Source organism: Ovis canadensis, chromosome 13 (genome assembly GCF_042477335.2).
Source record: "Ovis canadensis isolate MfBH-ARS-UI-01 breed Bighorn chromosome 13, ARS-UI_OviCan_v2, whole genome shotgun sequence".
In the NCBI taxonomy this organism is placed as follows: Eukaryota; Metazoa; Chordata; class Mammalia; order Artiodactyla; family Bovidae; genus Ovis; species Ovis canadensis.
Window position 1 is genome coordinate 48660568 of NC_091257.1, and position 18864 is coordinate 48679431.

Below are 18864 nucleotides of genomic sequence, written 5' to 3' on the forward strand. Positions count from 1 at the left end.
AAGTACTAAAAATAAAATTGTTAAGTAGAAAGAATATTAACCAATTAGCCAATATTCTCAAGGTCGAAAGTTACACAAATGAAACAATTAGAAGCCTACAAGTGTTCTAAGGAGCTTGAAACTGTATTATTTGAAAACAATATTAACAACACCAACATTCCTAAACACATATTAAATAACTTAAGAATATAATGTTTTAAAAATGTTGTATCTTAAAATATGAGGAAATGTTATAAATATATTATTTCAAGTCAAATTCCTGAAAAGGGGTGGAAATCACACACTGTACATTCACAGTACATTATGCAGGATCAATTGTAAGAATATTAATATAAGTGAAAGGAAACATGCCTTTTTAATACTTTATTATTAATTATTTTTCATCTTTTGAAGAGGTCTACATAAACCAAGTGATAATAGTTATCTATCAATATATGCATAACTATGCTTAAGTAAAGCATTAGCATAATTTTAAAATGAAATCAGAAGATGCCATTCTATGATTTTCATAATTTCAAGTAAATGTTTATGTTTTATTTAATCTGAAAAAAAACCCCACAAAATTTAAACAGGAAATGCTGAGTATTATTCATTTATTTGCTTTCCTGTCACTTACAGACTATTACTAAGAACACAGATTGATTTCCTTCAAGTAGTTTTACAACTCTTCCCAAATTTGATAAATTAGGGAGAAAAAGAAAAAATGCTGAAATCAGTAACAGATACAACAATCATATTGATAAAGAACTAAATACGTATGTGTTGTATATGTTTTTTAATTAAAATGCAAGGCTTGTATATCCATGGCTGATTCAGGTTGACGTATGACAGAAATCCACACCATATTGTAAAGCAACTACCCTCCACTCAAAAAAAAAAAAAGAAAAGCAAGGCTACTAGAAGAACAAACTATTACAAAATATGTGATTTCATTTGACCCCAAATTCTACATCTGTAGAACTGGCCCTCCAAATACACTGGACGGTGCCCATAGGGCCTTTCACCTCAGGGCACAGGCAACTGTTAAACACACAGCCAAACCACAATAAGAAAACAGGCAGTAAATCCAGGACTGATGATTACCAGTAAAACAATGTTTTAGCTGACAGATCATGCTTTGATTATAGTAGTAAAGAGCTTTCCCTATTTCACAAAGAATTCAATTTAATATCTTTTATCAGGGCATCAGGATTAAATGTGAAAAAAGGAATAAATTTTAAAACAAAACTTTAGAAATCCACTGAATTTAGAACAATATTTCTTATCTGGACATCTTGTGAAACCTTTGAAACTCATTCTGGGGAGAGGAGTGAACATAGTTACAAAGAACTAATGAGCTTAAAGGAGGTAAAGGAAAACATAAAGTTGGAAATTCTGCTGAAAGAAAAAGATTCCACTACTTGGTTGAATCCCAGGCCCAGGAGGGTCAAGAGAGGACATAAGTTCCCCAGACAGAGGCCCTGACTGGGAGCTTCTTTAAAATCCTGGTTCCCATTAGAGGGTGATGGATCCTTTGCCACATCTCCAAAGGCAGGAGGAATGAAGTTTAAGTTTACCACATTTGGAAATTTAGTGTTCAGCACTTAATTTCACTTGCAAGTATAGATTATTAAGGTACAGTACAAGTGACTTAGTTTCTTACACAACTGTCATAAGCAATCTGCTTTCTCTTTTTCATCCTGACTAATGTTTCCCATAGCTCATAGCTATTACTCAGCTCAGACCACAGGGGGATTCTCCAGGCAGCTGCCTCAATGAGGTAAGACAGGTGATGTGCTCAGATGACACAGAAGTATCCCATGGCTATAAAAGGTTCTAGGCAAGCACTGAGGTTGAGAGCAAGCAGGCAGTCAGGGACAGCAGACCCATCACTGGCCCACTGCCTGTACTCTATGGGATGCTGATCTGGGTTACAAAAGTAGTGTCTTCTGGTACTATTCCTTAGACTCTTTTACTGACTCGCATTTCCAGTTCTAAATTGTGGCCTTCAGAATTGACTGATCAGTTAAGTTATTAAGGACTTGTTCCTGTATATTCCTCCCATCGGTTCTCTCCACAGCACTTAAAACAGAATGTTTTGCAATAGTTGATTTCTGTATCTGCTCTGTCCAAATGTAAGCATTAGCCACACAGAGTTACTGAATACCCAAAATGTACTAGTGTGACTGAGGTACTGAAGATTTAATTTTTACTTAATGTAAATTAATTTGTATTTAAACTGCCACGTAGGGCTGGTAGCTACCATACTGAACAGCACAAGTGTGGGGTGCTGCCATTATTTTCACTTGACTTTCTAATTAGCATTTAAAAAATCACCCATTTCCTTCAAATCTAACATAGATATTTTAACTGCAGATACCTCTTTACATAGGTACATACAAGTATATACACACTTGTAACCATAACTTACACCTAACATTTCTCTACATTTCTAGAACTGCAATGCCCAATACTGTGGCCACATGAGTATCTAAATTTAAATAAAATTAAAAATTCAGTTCCTAAGGTCCATCAGCCACATTTCACATGCTCAGTAGCCATGTGTGGCTAGTGGCTATGATATTAGTGTAAATCATAGGATATTTTCATCAAAGCAAAAAGTTCTCTTGGACAGCTGTTCTAGAGTCTTCAAAACTTATTAAAGACAATATTTTACAGTGATGTTCTATAATTAGTCTACATATATGATTTATAATTAGCACAATATTTATTTCCTAAATCCCAAGTGAAATATTTAAACATTACTGTGATTCTGAGTATACATGCCTGAATCACTCCCCAAGAGTTTGGTGTTACTGCTTATCTTGCAAGATTAGATTTAAGAAAATTTAGCCCTTTTAATACAATGAAAAATCTATATTTCCAAGTCATAATTTGTAGTTTTTTGGTAAGTGAACAGGTAAATACTCCCCCTCATACTACTCTTATTTCTTTATTCTCATAATCTGTCATACTTTTTCTCATTTATATGTTAGGATCTTGAAATCTAAATTTGCATATTCTGCAATAATATGAGACTGTCATATCTGTTATCACTTCCTCTGTAACTTCTGTTTTAGATATTTTCCACAATTTTCAGTGATCCTTTTTATTATAATATTTTGATCTGCCAAACATTTTTAATATTCAGGGGTATACTTTACCTTGGTGAGTCCTACCAATGCTTCATATATGAGATGTAAAAGCATTTCCCATGCTACTTAAAAAAAAAATTCTCTCTGGTTGTATAAAGTATGGACGAATGCCTTTTCTTGTCTTATCCCTTTTGCAGTTATACCACTACCTAATACTACTGAATGAATATCCTTTAAGTGGCCTCTCCTATAATGAAAAATAGTTAAGTTGTTGTAAGTACATGGGACTAAATTTGGATTCCTTATAACATTCCTGTAATCCATGTTTTACAAGACAGAAAAAATACTTTTCAGACTCCCTCTAACAAAGGCAATTGGATTAGTTTAGTAAAGAGTAAAAGTGGGGCAAGGATGTGGGTAGTAATGTTTTGCCGAAAGATTAAGATAAAACTTGCCGAGTCTCTAAACTCACTGAATGCTACATTTTAAAAATACTAGTAGAAGGGGGTGATTTTCCATCTGTATTGACACTGGCAAAGAAATCACAGTGGCCACCGAGGCAAGAAAGCTGAGGTCGTGAGGGACAGGGATTTGCAGAGGTCACAGGATGAAGGGCATTTCTCTCAACTCCCACTGACCAAGAAGTCAGGGGCTCAAGGAAAACTTCTGTCCAAATCTGCAAGCGGAAGAGAATTTTCTACTATCTGAGTTACACGTCTGTTCCGGCATCATTACCACTGATGTTTTAAACGTTTCCCAGTATGTAGCAGAATGAGACTTACCCTCTCTGTTGAATCACTATCAAATAAAGTAAGTCACTAGAAAATCTGAAAGTCAGAAGTAAACTGAGAAATCTATTAATTGCTTATAGTGAAATAATTTGCCAACAATTCTCAAGATTAATAGTTTCTCTTCATTTATTTAAATGTTAAGATGCTTTCAAATGTTTTAAGTTTCTTTCAGAAGGTCTAACATCTTTCTCAAATTTATTGGTAAGTATTATGCTTTGTTACAGTTCTGAGTAGGGTCTTTTTCCAGTGTTTTTTCAGTTGGTATAAAGATACAGTATATCTAGAACTTTATTTTTCCTATTTATAAAAATGGCTTTAAAGCTGACTGCCATAGGTTTTCTTAATCAGTCATGTCATCTAAAAGTGAAATATTTTTCTTATTTTGTTAACAGTATTAAATGGAGTTACTGGTGGTTGTTAAATAAACTAATAACAAAAATAACAGTTTTGCTCCTGAATTTAAGTTTACAAATCTGGCAATATTAGATCATCCCTTATATGCTACCCACCTATACAGTACTACTCTGCCCTGTGATACTGTTTGGCTTGCTGAAGTTCAACTAATCACTCATGACTCAGCAGAGAGAAACATATTTGACCAAGTAGAACTTGGAAGAAAAGGGTCCCAGTTCCTAAATGATCAATGCTGTATATGCTAACTATATAAAGTTGTCCTAATACTGACACTGTTCATAAAAATCAAGTAAGAAGTATCTTTACTCTATAAAAATCCTATAATTACATGGTCACTTCAGTGCTATGTGATCTTCATACCTAAAGTTACTCTTGGATAGTAAACTAGATATTTAAGATTGGGAACTCATGTATACCCATGGCAGATTCATGTCAATGTATGGCAAAACCAATACAGTATTGTAAAGTAAAATAAAAAATAAATAAATAAATAAAAAGAGATATTAAGAGCACTGGGTTTATTTCTAGGAAGAACTATTTCAGAGAAATCAAAAGTCAAGTTTACAAGGGAAAATTCTTCTTAGAAGAATTTCTAGTAATAAATGTGGATGGTGTAACAGATGAAAATATTTGTTATCCTGCAAACCCTAATGATAGAACTGATTCAGAAACAATTGGCAACGGATTAAACCACAAAAGGAAAGGGGGAAAGGCTCCATGGAGAGACTGGGCTGTTGGCACTGACCAATTCTAGCACTGCAAAGAGTGCGAAGAATATGCCAAGCAGACACCACATGATCCGTGACGTGGTTCAGCATAAAGGCACAGCTTCATGTATGAGGTATTCCTGTCCACCCCACCTAAACCCGAAAATCAAAGCTCGACCTGGATCTAACCAGGTCTTTTGAGCTAACTTCTAATTTGCAGGAAATGTAGATGTCAATGGAGTATATTAACTGAGAAGCCACCAGAAATATCCAGAATAGGGGCTATTCTATGGGACAACTTCCCCAGCTCCTTTAATGAGTCAAGAACAGGAAGGAAAGAGAGATGAAGAGAGGAAGGGAAAGAGGAAGGGAGAGGCAAGGGGGAAGGGAAGTAGGTAGTGAGGAAGAAAAGACTTCAACTAGGCAGCCATCCTAACAACCTAACACGACAAGGATTTTGTGTGGCTTCTGAAAAAGCAGCCCAAATATCATGTGACAATTTTGAATCAAAAGCATAGGGGACTGAATAGGGAGATAGCATCAGCTGATACAAGTAAGTTTTGTTAATTTTGTTTGATGTGTTAGAGGTATTGTAGTTATATTAAAAAGTCTTTCTTTCCCTCCTGTATAGCTCAGGAACTATATTCAGTATCTGTTGGAAGAGAATATGAAAAAGACTGTGCGTGTGTGTGTATTTATAGGGGTAACTGAATCACCCTGCTATATGACAGAAAGAGAATATGAAAAACACTGTGTGTGTGTGTGTGTGTGTGTGTGTGTGTAGGGGTAACTGAATCACTCTGCTATATGACAGAAACTACCACAACATTGTAAGTCAACTATACTCCAATAAAATAAACTTTTAAAAAGTCCTTTTTTTAAATAAAAGAGTTGACTATTGTAGAAGGTAGGAGTAAAAAAAGATTTGACGTCTGGGATCTTCTTCAAAATAGTTGAGAAAACAGGAGGAGGTAGATGAAGCAACTGTGGCAAAATTTTCTAATTGTTAAATCTGGACCACAGATATAGAGAGTTTATTACACTTGTCTCTTTTCCTTTACATGTTTGAAACTTTTCATAATTATAAAAACCCAGGCCCCCAGAATATCACCTATTAAGCCAAATACAGTCTAAGTAAAAATAGAACTATTATCTACTGCCTTGCCACACACTGAACATGCTCACCCTGTACAAAGCAAGGGTGCAAAAGATAGTACAGACTGCCCTGTGGTTGGCACAGATGTACCCACATTGTAAGACAGTCATTTAAAAATTAAATTTGACTTGCATATATTGTTACTGCGTATATGTGTATATGCAAGGAAAAATTGTAAATTTTAGTCCAATGATACTTTAGGAAACAAAATATCAGAGAAACAGAAAAATCTGTACCCCTAACAAACAAATATGAGATATTATGGTTTGTCAGGTACACTGAACCAATTCAAAGGAAAGTACTTTGATATTATACCTCTTTCATATCTCAATAAACTCATGCTGCCTTCTGATTTTAATGGTATGTACTACACTTGGGTTTGCATTTTCAGAACTATTCCCGATTCAAATGACCCCTCCTTTAACCAACCGATATTCTTTTCTCTGAATGAGGTTGACTGGTCTCAGCTAAGTGACAGGAGGTTGTGGGTTACAGCCTCACTGAGCAAAATATAAAACAGCATAATATTTTATTCACAGCAGGTACTCAAGTATTCAAGTGACAGATTTTAACACCCCCACAGGTATTTGGATTTATATGTTCCTCAAACATTTAAATGAATCTCTAAGGGTAAAGTATGTGGCAGAGATACCCTGAAACGTGCCCCTCATATGCTCCACCACATCACCACCACCATGGAACCACAGTCATCATTTATCTGTCTCCACATAAAATGTCCCTACAGCATAAGAGAGAACTGTCTACTTGTCTTATTTTCACAGTAATTAGAGATGTTATCTTTTTAAAATTCTTGGTTTCGCTTTTTCTGTATTAATGATCGCTTAGTGATGGATAGGACTTTTTCCAACATGGTAACACAGTAAGCAAATCCTCCACAAATTTTGTTAGTTTTATATTCTTATAAACTTAAGACTTCTTTCATATGACGGCATGTTAGTATTTCCTCCAAATAACTTGTAAATTTAAATGCTATCCTTGTCCAAAAAGCTTTGCTTTTAATGCCTTGTTCTATTTTAACATTTAAAATGCAGCAGGCGTTCTTAATGTGTGTGCAGTCACTTCAGTCGTGTCTGACTGTGTGATGCTATGGACTGTAGCTGGCCAGGCTCCTCTCTCCATGGGATTCTCCAGGCAGGAATACTGGAGTGGGTTGCCATGCCCTCCTCCAAGGGACCTTCCTGACCCAGGGTTTGAACCTGAGTCTCTTTTGTCTCCTTCATTGGTAGGCAGGTTCTTTACCACTGGCACCACCTGCGAAGCCTATTCTAATTATGACTATAATCTCATCTGTAGGTCAACAGACATACAAACCAACTTCCTACATTCACTTGGCTGGGAACACATTGAGGCCCAGATGCCTGCCACACACTGAGGCAGAGCTGGGCAGTACAGGGGACCTTTAACTAGCAGCTTCTGGTCACTCTGCTCCCCTTTAGCAGGAGTAGGTGGTATTTACAGGATTCAGCGAGATCATATGGTAAAGTGTATACATACAAGCACAAACGATGCTTGCTTATGTCTTCTCCCTTCAAAGGCTATATACTCTACTTGAATCAGTAAAGTACTCTGGAAACTCATGATACCGTTTACATAACTAGAAAACCATACACTGTTGTAAAGGGCGGAGTTGCTATGAACTACTATAATTATTTAAGACTGGTTTATAAAAAACTAGTTTAAAGATGTAAACAAATAACTTGGAACCTGCTAGAAATGTTTACTGGAAAAAAATTTTAATCATATGGCAAGGAAATCAGTTTGAAATTGGGTAGACTAAAGCAATCCACTCCTTGACTATTGCCTGGAAAATCCCATGGACAGAGGAGCCTGGTAGGCTATAGCCCATGGGGTCGCAAAGAGTCTGACACGACTGAGCGACTTCACTTTCACAGCAATTTTACATTTCCCTTGTGAAGTTACAGAATAGTACATAATTTATATGGGAATATTTGAAAAGCCCTGAAATAGTATATGTAAAAATCAATAATGTATTTTTACTTGATGGTATCATGTAAAATACCATGTAGAACAGAAATCTTTACTCAGCATATAAAATAAAAAGCTTAAATGAATTCTTAGCTTTTCATTTCAATTTAGGGCAATAATATGGAATGGATATATACATACTGCGTGTACATATGCACACACACACACGCATGCGCATGCATACACACATATATATATAACATATACACATAAAGTGAGGAGACTTGAGACCTGAGACAGCCTCAGTTAGAGCAGTTCATATATCTGCGATCCCTCCACGTATCAGTTGCAGAGCAGGAACTAGGTCTCAGATCTTCGGCTTGACGTCTAAGTGTTCTTTCCATGGTTTTAGTCTTCCTAAGGCCTAAGCACAGTGACAGCATAATTCTTCTGGCTATCATGACACTACTATCAGCAAGTGCTAGACAGCTTAGTAAGTGCTCAGTAACTTACCAAGCTGATTAATTCTATCCAACTGATTAGGGTCATGGGAAATGATACTTCCAGTGTTGAAATGATTCTCTCTTACTGAGACCTTACAATGGAAGAAGTAATTCTATACTGCAAGCAAAAATAAGGACACTAGAGTATGAAACACCTATCTTAAATTTAATTCAAGTATTTCATCTGAAAATCATTGAAGTACTTGCGCTTATTGTGAACTGAATTGAATTAATCTACAAATACAAAAATTTTCTTTGTACACAGAGGGGTTTAAGGCTGCAAGCTTATAAGTCTCAGTTAATAGTCAAACCCAACCGATTTGATTCTAGAGCCCAACCTCTTAATCATGACAACTCAGAAATGTAAAACTGCTTTGTATTATTTTATTAAGTGATCATACAGGATAGGCTTTATGAGCTCTGCCGATATTCACATTTCTTGGTACCTTAGAAACTTCAAGTCTCCTTATTTTAAGTAAGCTATTCAAAAGCCAAGAATGTATAAGTCCCTACTAATTTCTAAGACCCATTCTCAAAGAGTTTCTGTTCAATTTTTATGTAAAAATGAATAACCTCATTCAAGAGGAAAATAAACTGAATAATGAACACACTATAGATCAATTCTCAAGGTATCCTTAAGAAAGGATGCTTTAAAAAAAAAGTCACAACTTTACTGTAATAATTTCTAGGTTAATGTCTACCCTCCCTGACAGACCCTAACCTGAAGGTGACATCAGTCATATTTATGACTACAACCCCCTATGCCTAGTGTAGTGCCTGACACATACAGCAGCCTGTCAATAACAATTTACAGAATGAATGAACGGGATATACTCTTTTATCTGTTTTATTTATTTAGTAAAGATCCCTAGCATGTGTGTGCTAAGTTGCTTCCGTTGTGTCCAACTTTTTGTGTCCTTATTGACTGTAGCCTGCCTAGTTTCTCCTCTGTCCATGGGATTCTCTAGGTAAGAATATTGGAGAGAGTTGCTCCCTCACGCAACTGCCTGATCCAAGGATCCAACCTGTGTCTCCTCCACTGGCAGGGGGGTTCTTTATCACTAGCACCACCTGAGGAGCCCAAAGATCCCTAGTAGTAGCAACTAAATATTGCTTATAACATTTTACATAAGACAATACATTTTTATCATCACTTAATATATTCATTTTTAAGATGTCAAAATTTTTCTTCAAATGATCCTTGTGATTTTTATCAGCAAGAATTCCTTCTTTATAAACTTCTGTCTTAGGTTCTTAAAAGAATGGATCTTAAAAGGTACTCATTTTCCCCATTTAAAAGCTCTTCCGTCTATGAACTGAAAATGATTTTTTCCTTCCCACTATTATAAACAATAACTTTTTATTAAAATTTATCTTTCTGAAACTTCAAATTCCACACCATTGCTAATCATCATTTATTCTGATAGTGGTAGCCCCCGAACTTCTTTTAGAAGCCACTGTATCACAACATACCAAGCAGATACCGATTCGCTAAACTGAAGTTACAGTTATGTCCATCATAAAAATGATGACTATTTTTGTTTGCTTTTGTTTGCTTAGAAGCAAGAGTCATTTTTCATTCATTTTAGTAAAAGAAAGGCTATGTATCCCCTTCCATCTGTGATGTTTACATAAGTATGTGGTTAAACATCTTTATGTGGCTAAATACCCAATTCTCCACCTGTCCATGGACCACTTGAAGCTAAATGCATAGAACCTAAAAGAGCCATCATAGAAATGGGATGTTATAAAAACTGCAAGGCCCGCGGCCCAGCCAGGATCATTTTCCTCTAGACACTCCTCCTGGGAGGATGGGAATGACATCTTTCTCCCAGCAGTGACAAACAAACTGCCTTATCAGCTGAGCTAAGATATTCAAATCAGAATACTTGAAAGGGAGGCTGGAGTCCTTCTTCTGAGTGTACCCGGGAAAAAATTATAACAGAAGTCACTGCAGAGACAAGTCAACATCACAAACTTGAGGAGGAAATTAACAACAGACTTACCCTGGATTTTTGCCACTTGAAAAATAGTTGTAGTTATTTAATTTTTTAAATAGCTTACATATTTAGCAGTAAATTAGGGGAAAGAACATGTCTAATCTAAAAGTAAACCTTTCTGATTTTAGGTCCTTACTAGATTGCATCCTCTGATTCAATCTGCTTTCATATTATCAGCTGAATAAAGAAAAGTGAGTCTTCAATGAGTTGTTTTTTAATGTTGACAGATCTAACTTAGAAGCAAACTAGCTTTATCATTTTTCAAACATCACTTCCCTTAGACAAGATTCACTGTGTCCTACAGAAGAAGTGTAAATATTTAGTCATCAAATGGTCTATCATATATATTTTCAAAAATTTAATAAAATATGCATATTTCAGAATAAGCTATAAAAGAAGCAAATTTTACAGTTATTTCTTTCAAAAAGGGATAAAAGTTTATTAAGGAAATCATACTATTATTTAAAAATGTCTTTACATAACAACTCAATGATATAAAGCGAGTGATAAATTCCTGTGCTGGCCTGACACTAGAATGGAGAGGACAGTGCTAAGGAGAGGACAGTGCTAAGGACAGGACAGGGGTTAGTTCATGGATGACATCTATTTTAATAATCTTAAATTCAGCTGAAGAAATCAGGGCCATCATTCACTGCATTCAATCTTAAAACGTAAGAATTCTCTCCAGAAAATGAAATTCTTATAAGAACATGACTTTAACAAGGCTTTGCTGCAAATTCTTAAGAACATCTAAGAAAACAGAATAGCAGCAGAAAAAAACTTTCCGTGGTTAGAATTCAGTCTTTCTGCATGTTTCGATTAGAAGATATTCATTTAATAAATGATACATATTGGAAGTTCAGAAGACAAGTCATCGGTTACCTTAGTAAATAAATAAGAGATCCCTGCTTTCCCGCTTTCCTCACACACCTGCTTATGCCTCTCCAAAGTACTGGTTCCAGCTGCAATTTTATCTACACTGTAATCACCATCTACACTGCACGTTTAAGGGCAGTTCGGAAGCGCCTCCGTTCTGAACGGCACCATCTTCCTTTCGGCACTCGGCTGCACGGGCGGCACAGAGCAGACTCTCCACAGACCGAGTGCAGGGAGGACAGATGCCGCCATCCAGGGCACCAGGCTCGCTGTCAGCGTGAGAATGTTCATATGGTGACAGATGCTGTGTGAGGCGCTTGTCACACGTGCTGGTCCTGACATGTTTGTTATTAAGCTCTAGAAAATACAGTCACATTCAACTAACATCATTTTGACACCTCTAATTGCAAAAGAAAAATTACCCAAACTATGTCAATCTCAAAAATCGTAAGTCTGACACTGAATCACAATCTATTATTAATATCTGGCCTTCATCACACTGTCCAGTTATCACAAAGTTACTATGTCCACAGAGACACTCAGGTAAGCTCTGATAAACACTGATTTTGGATTTCAACCTTTATAATTTACTAATTCCACTCCTGTCCAAAGTTACTATAATGAATCATGGATCTGACAGGACATAGATATTCAAATAAAGGGGCATACAGGAGCCAAACACAAAGAGGATAAAACTATTAAGTTTCAGGTCACTTGAAGGACATAAAAATGTAGCCAAATTTGAATTATTTTCTCAGTGCAAACATGTGAAAGGCAGGAGAGAGAGGTCTAATTGTTTCACTAAGGTTTGATACTGTGCTATATTATAAACAGCTACTCCATTTTATTCTGGCTACATAAATATCTTAAGAACTTTGTATTTTGCACAGAGGTATAGTAATAATGACGTTTTAAAGGCCCAATGTCAGACTCAGTGTATTTGATTATTTGATATTATACTTTCTTTCTTCCTCCCTATCATCTTATAATATAATTAAAAAGGAAGCAGGAATCAACAGGCTACTTCACTGCAAAATTTATGACATTTACTTTGAATGAGGAGCAGCTATGAAACTAATTCAGTTTGGTAGAAACTTTACTCAAGGAACATTTAAAATATGCTATTTTAAAATGATTAACTACAGCAGAACTATAAAAAATTGAATGTGTTAAACTGATTTTCACACTTAATATTATTTTCTTATCAACATCAAGCATTATAAAAATCTCTTATCTACAAAACCATTCCTTACATTTATCTTATTATAGATGTAAATCATAGACATGTAAATTCAAACACTTGGCATTAATTTTGTCCTAGATTTTAAAAGTTCTAAATTTTAATTCAGATACAATGGGTTGGTATGCTTCACACACACACACACACACACACGCACACACACACACAGTAAGTTAAAGGGAAACTCTTACCGTGGGTTCTCTTTTGCCAGTCAGTTCTTCCACAGCTCTCCCGGCAGGGCCTTCCTCTGTCGACCAGACAGCAGCCAAATCACAACATGACTTTTGGATGCTCACGTCTTCAGATGGGAGTTTTCGGCCAATTGCCAGTTGAGAATTTAAACTGAAACTAAATTACCCAAACTTTATTAAATTGTTTCCACATCCACTAACTGATAATGAGTAAAGACTCTAAGCTGGAAAATTAAGTGAGTTGAGTTTGATTCACCTCTTTTCAAGCAGTCATTAACATGTTTAAGAAGAAATGCTAGGGTAAAAAATATTATCTTCAGAGAACAGTTTTAAGTAAACTTCAATTGTTTCCAAAAAGCTCCCACAATTATTCTGTAACCCAAGTTAACACATGACAAAGATGGTATTTATTCAATGATGTATCTATAAACTATAGAGTCACAAATTTAAATTCTGTCATTGAATCTACCTGAAAACTAATTATAATATGGGGACACACTCTGACAGCATCATCTATACTTATATAAAGTATTTAAGTCATCACCTACTTGCAGTCCACACCATTAAGAAGTTAAAGGTTACACGCCCTGCCTGCAAGCATCATCCTCTGTACTGAGAAGAAAAATGTCTGGCTACCACTTGTAATTACACTGCACCAACTCTGCCCCTTTTCTGCACCAGCTGAGGCTCCTTTTCTCTCAATTACTACAGTTGATCTTTGTAGCACCTGTCAATTATATATGGTCTTTAATCATTGGGCTTTCTGATTAAGTTGTACAGTCTCTCTCTGTTCTGATACTTCTCAAGTATTTGGCATATTACATTGTTCCACCTGTGGTTAAGATATTCCCTCAGATCCCCAATAGCATTTCTTCCCAGTCAGAAGTTGGCCCATTCAATAACATCTTTTCCCTGACAATGTAAAGCTTCAGTAAATATACAATAAAGCTGAAACGAAGACAGAAAAGCAAAGGAAAACACTGTCTTACCTTCCTGAGGTATCATATTTACTACTGATTAAAACCAGTTTCTGAATGTCACCTGTAACAGGTGCAGACTCAGTGTACATAATTAGTCACGCAGGACTCAGATCCGAACGCTGAGCATGACACACCCCTACCCTCAGATTCCATGCCCGCCCTCCTCTCACACACGTGAAGGCAAGTGCACATGCGTCTCTAGCCACCCACACACTGACAGGTTCCTCCCATCAACAACCTGGTGTTACATACAAGGTATTACATACAAGAGAATATAAAGTAAAGAGTCAACTTATAGTTAAACCAGGAGAAACTGACTTCAAAACAAAGCCCAAAGCTTACCAAAACTGCTGTGTCTTAAGAGTTAATCACTCTGACCTCAAATAGTTTGATATCCTAGAAACAGGCTTACTCCATTCTATCCAATAATTTTAATCCCAAATCCTCAGCAGCAATAACACTTAAGAACTATTCAGAGATGAACAGAGTTCTTTCCTGGATAGTAGGAGCTACAATGTTAACCTCCTTTCTCAAGGAGTTTTATAATATAAAACTTTGAACACGGGGGTTGTGGGAGGATGTGTGATTGGTAGATTTCCAAGAAAGAAAGATTTCCAAGAAAGAAACAAGCACAAAGTGTTAAATTGTTTGAATAGATTTGTCACATGTGGGGTGATCTGAGACTTTCTATCAACATGTATTTTGAAAGCAGAAAATATACAACTATTTTATTATTATTGAGCCTGATGAAGCCCACAGAGCAAAACTTAATTAAATATAGACTATGACTGTAGGAGTATTCATACCCTTACTCTGGAAGAAGATCAAAGATAAATTCCTTAGTCAAATGAAATTGCAGAACAAGAGATATTTTAAAAATCAAGCCTTCAGTATAAGAGAAACAATTCTAAACTTGTTCATGTCACTAATCCTAAAGATTCCAATCATCATCTTAGTGATTTAATCATTACCTAGTGATTTAATTTAATTTTTAGTACAAGAGACATAATTCTGAAAAGTTACTATCACAGTAACAAAACCATGAACCAGAAAGCATAGAATGCTTCTTTTGGTGTGAACAACATTATTGATAACACACCTACATAACAGAGGTAGTTTCATACTCCAGCAATGATGACTTCTCAAGTGTTTTTGTGCCTATATATAATCTTAAATGCATTCAACTAGTTCATACTTATAACAGTTTTAACATTTAACGCCACCCCTCATTTTAATGGAGAAACAGGTCCAGCAGTAATATACTACTTGTCCAAAGTCACAGAGCTAAATAGCAGGAAAATCAAGACCCCTTAAGAACCAATGTTTCTTTTACTATAATTAAGTAAAGAAAGAATTATGCCTAAGAAATAAATATAATTTTATTAAAAAGATGTAAACCTTTTAACCTCAACAGTAAATATCAAACATACAGATCACTAACTCCAAAGACACAGACTCAATACATAAAGTTAGGGGAAGAAGAATGTATGATTAATTTAAACCCCACAGGCATTCAGTCTTACACCCAAATCTTACAGACTCAGAACACGAGTTTGAGGAATATATAAAATTTCATCAAAAGTTTCTCTACAGGCCAGTATCACTGATGAACATAGATGCAAAAATCCTCAACAAAATTTTAGCAAACAGAATTCAACAAGACATTAAAAAGCTCAGACACCATGATCAACTTGGGTTTATTCCAAGGATGCAAGGATTCCTCAACATACACAAATCAATCAATGTGATACACCATATTAACAAATTGAAAAATAAAAACCATATGATCTCAATAGATGCAGAAAAAGTCTTTGACAAAACTCAGCACCCATTTATGATTAAAACTCTTCAAAAAATGGGCACATTTGTTGCCCTACCTCAACACAGTAAATGCCATATATGATAAGCCTACAGCAAACATTATTCTCAATGGTGAAACACTGAAAGCATTCCCCCTAAGATCAGGAACAAGACAAGGGTGTCCACTTTCATCACTGTATTATTCAACATAGTTTTGGAACTCCTAACTACAGCAATCAGAGAAGAAAAGAAATAAAAGGAATCCAGATCAGAAAAGAAGTAAAGCTCTCACTGTTTGCAGATGACATGATACTGTACATAGAAAACCCTAAAGATACTATCAAAAAATTACTAGAGCTAATCAGTGAATTGAGCTAAGTCGCAGGATACAAAATAAATACACAGAAATAACCTGCATTCCTATATACTAACAAAGAAAAATCAGAAAAAGAAATTAAGGAATCTATCTCATTCACCACTGCAACAAAAAGAATAAAATATCTAGGAATAAACTTACCTAAGGAGACAAAAGAACTGTACACAGAAAATTTTAAGACACTAATGAAAGAAATCAAAGATGACATAAACAGATGGAGAGATATTCCAAGTTCCTGGGTAGGAAGAATAAAGGTAGGAATAAATAAAACTGTCATTGTGAAAATGACAATACTATCACATGTGATCTACAGATTCAATGTGATCCCTATCAATCTACCAATGGCATTTTTCACAGAACTAGAACAAAAAATTTCACAATTCATATGGAACACAAAAGACCCCAAATAGCCAAAGCAGTCTTGAGAAAAAAGAATGGAGCTGGAGGAATCAACCTTCCTGACTTCAGATTAGATGACAAAGCTACAGTTATCAAGACGGTATGGTACTGGCATAGAAACAGAAATACAAATGGAACAAGACAGAAAGCCCAGAAATAAACCCACGCACCTATGGGTACCTTAGATTTGACAAAGGCAAGAATATACAATGGGGCAAAGACAGCCTCTTCAATAAGTGGTGCTGGGAAAACTGGACACCTACATGTAAAAGACTAAAATTAGAACACTTGCTAACACCAGACACAAAGATGAATTCAAAATGGATTAAAGACCTAAATGTATGACCAGAAACTATAAAACTCCTAGAGGAAAACATAGGCAGAACACTCGATGACATAAATCAAAGCAAGAGCCTCTATGACCCACCTCCTAGAGTAACAGAAATAAAAATAAAAGTAAACAAGTGGGACCTGATTAAACTCGAAAGCTTTTGCACAGCAAAGGAAACGATAAGCAAGGTGAAAAGACAACCCTCAGAATGGGAGAAAATAATAGCAAATGAAACAACTGACTAAGGATTAATTTCCAAAATATACAAGGAACTCATACAACTCAATATCAGAAAAACAAACAACCCAATCAAAAAGTGGGAAAAAGACCTAAATATACATTTCTCCAAAGACATACAAATAGGTATCAAACACATGAAAAGATGCTCAACATAGCTCATTATTAGAGAAATGCAAATCAAAACTGCAGTGAGATATCACTTCATACTGGTCAGAATGGCCATCATCAAAAAGTCTACAAACAGTAAACGCTGGAGAAGGTGTGGAGAAAAGGGAATGCTCTTGCACTGTTGGTGGGAATGTAAATTGATATAGCCACTATGGAAGACCGTTTGCAGATTCCTTTAAAAAAAAACTAAGAATAAAACTACCAGCAATCCCACTCCTAGGCATATATACTGAGGAAACTAAAATTGAAAAAGACACATATATCCCATTGTTCATTGCAGCAGAATTTACAATAGCTAGAACGTGGAAGCAACTCAGACGCCCATCAACAGATGAATGGATAAAGAAGTTGTGGTGCATATACACAATGGAACATTACTCAGCCATAAAAACGAATGCATTTGAGTCAGTTCTGATGAGGTGGATTAACCTAGAACCTATTATACAGAGTGAAGTAAGTCAGAAAGAGAAAGATAAACATCGTATACTAATGCATATATACACAATCTAGAAAAATTGTACTGAAGAATTTATCTGAAGGGCAGCAGTGGAGAAACAGACATAAGAGAACAGGTTTCTGGACATGGGGAGAGGGGAGGAGAGGGTGAGATGTATGGAGAGAGTAACATGGACACTTACATGACCATATGTAGCATAGACAGCCAACGGGAATTCGCTGTATGTCTCTAAACCCAAACAGGGGCTCTATGTTAAGCTAAAGGGGTGGGATGGGGAGGGCGATGGGAGGGAGGTTCAAAAGGGAGGGGATATATGTATACCTATGGCTTATTCATGTTGATGTTTGACAGAAAACAAAATTCTGTAAAGCAATTACCTTTCAATTAATAAATAAATTAAAATTACACACACACACACACACAGTCTCTAATACAAAAGTCAATTTTGTAGATTTTCCCGTGGCATCACATCTATTTTTATTTTACCTCCTGGCATTTTTTTATCCAGTTTTTCTTAGGACTGTCTAGCAATTAAACCATGCTACATGGATAGCATTAGAAATTAAACTCTTATCTTGACTGCTTGATATAACTCATCTTGACTATCCATAAACTGACAGTGAGAGAAGTTCAGAAAATTTGTAAATGAGAAATAGAAAAATAGTCAAAACTGCTTAGATTTAGCTATAAGGATAAAAGTTGGCACTAACTCAATTTAGGTTTGTCTACTCAGTCATAATTCATAAGATGTTTCCAGTCAAACACAACACGCTTTTTTAGTTCTGTTAGTCTCCAAAGTCAGAGTACTCATTACGTAACACCTAAAATCATTCACTAAAATTCTCAGAACAGGCCACGATACCAACGGATTAGCGCCTCCTACCACCGCTACCACATGCTCCCCAGACCACAGCCAAAGAGCATGAAATGATCTTACCCAATTAAAAGTAGAATATTTCTGAATATAAAATCAAGACTTATGATATTTAAGCAAAAATTATGTGTTTAAGGAGTCTTATATTCCATTTGGTCACAAAGTAACATCTCTATATATGTCTATTGCATATATATATGTACACACATATGTATACATATACATGCATGTATTTAGTTATACTAAAGAGCAGTCCTCTTAAAATCATGTGTTTATTAGAATGTGTAATTTTTTTAAGTTTTCCTCAATGTGTGCAGTTGTGTGTGTCTTTTTTTTACCA

At 35.7% G+C, this 18864-nt stretch overlaps 1 protein-coding gene across 12 annotated transcripts in view; it reads right to left on the reverse strand.

The window, feature by feature from the left end:
- Positions 1 to 18864, reverse strand: part of ZEB1 (zinc finger E-box binding homeobox 1) — a 201742-nt gene that overhangs the window by 136696 nt on the left and 46182 nt on the right. For 5 of the 12 annotated variants that reach the window (XM_069547657.1, XM_069547656.1, XM_069547659.1 and 2 more), the window contains exon 2: positions 12900 to 13056. The exons of the other annotated variants lie outside the window; for them this stretch is intronic. The gene's annotated coding sequence lies outside the window, so the exon portion shown is untranslated. The remainder of the gene's footprint in view (positions 1 to 12899; positions 13057 to 18864) is intronic. 12 annotated transcript variants of the gene reach the window in all.